We start from the raw sequence: 818 nt of genomic DNA, 5'->3' as shown, positions 1-818 counted from the left end.
TATATATATATGTATGTATGTATGTATGTATGTATGTATGTATACACACAATGCCACGCAAGTTACCAACATCACTAGAATACCACTTGGCCATTGTATACAACACTTAAAATGAGATAAATATCAACCTGTGTCGCTTAATAAGTATTGCTCACTGTGGAATGAAAGCACGAGAACCCACCACTAACTACACTGGAGAACCTAACCCTGGCACTGATGTTTTCTACAGGCTATCGGTTGTTACATTAGCCATTCATTAAAAAAATACACATCTACTATGTCAGTATATGTCTGTATTTATGACTACGCAAATGCTATAAGTATACCAGCCAGACCCAGTGAACTGCACCACAGAATCTGTGACTCCTCACCAAGTGGTGTCATATCACTAGCCAATAACAGGCACTGACTTTATTAATACTTATTTAAATCTGCGATGGAGGCGCAATGGCCCAGTAGTTAGGGCAGTGGACTCGCAGTCATAGAATCGCGGTTTTGATTCCCAGACCGGGTGTTGTGAGTGTTTATTGAGCGAAAACACCTAAAGCTCCACGAGGCTCCGGCAGGGGATGGTGGCGAACCCTGCTGTACTCTTCCACCACAACTTTCTCTCACTCTTACTCCCTGTTTCTGTTGTGCCTGTAATTCAAAGGGTCAGCCTTGTCACACTGTGTCACGCTGAATCTCTCCCGAGAACTATGTTAAGGGTACATGTGTCTGTGGAATGCTCAGCCACTTGCACGTTAATTTCACGAGCAGGCTGTTCCGTTGATCGGATCGACCGGAACCCTCGACGTCATAAGCGACAGAGTGCCAAC

Source organism: Octopus bimaculoides, chromosome 16 (assembly GCF_001194135.2).
Source record: "Octopus bimaculoides isolate UCB-OBI-ISO-001 chromosome 16, ASM119413v2, whole genome shotgun sequence".
NCBI classification, from domain to species: domain Eukaryota; kingdom Metazoa; phylum Mollusca; class Cephalopoda; order Octopoda; family Octopodidae; genus Octopus; species Octopus bimaculoides.
The sequence above is the reverse complement of the archived record's forward strand: the minus strand, read 5'-3'. Positions refer to the sequence as shown.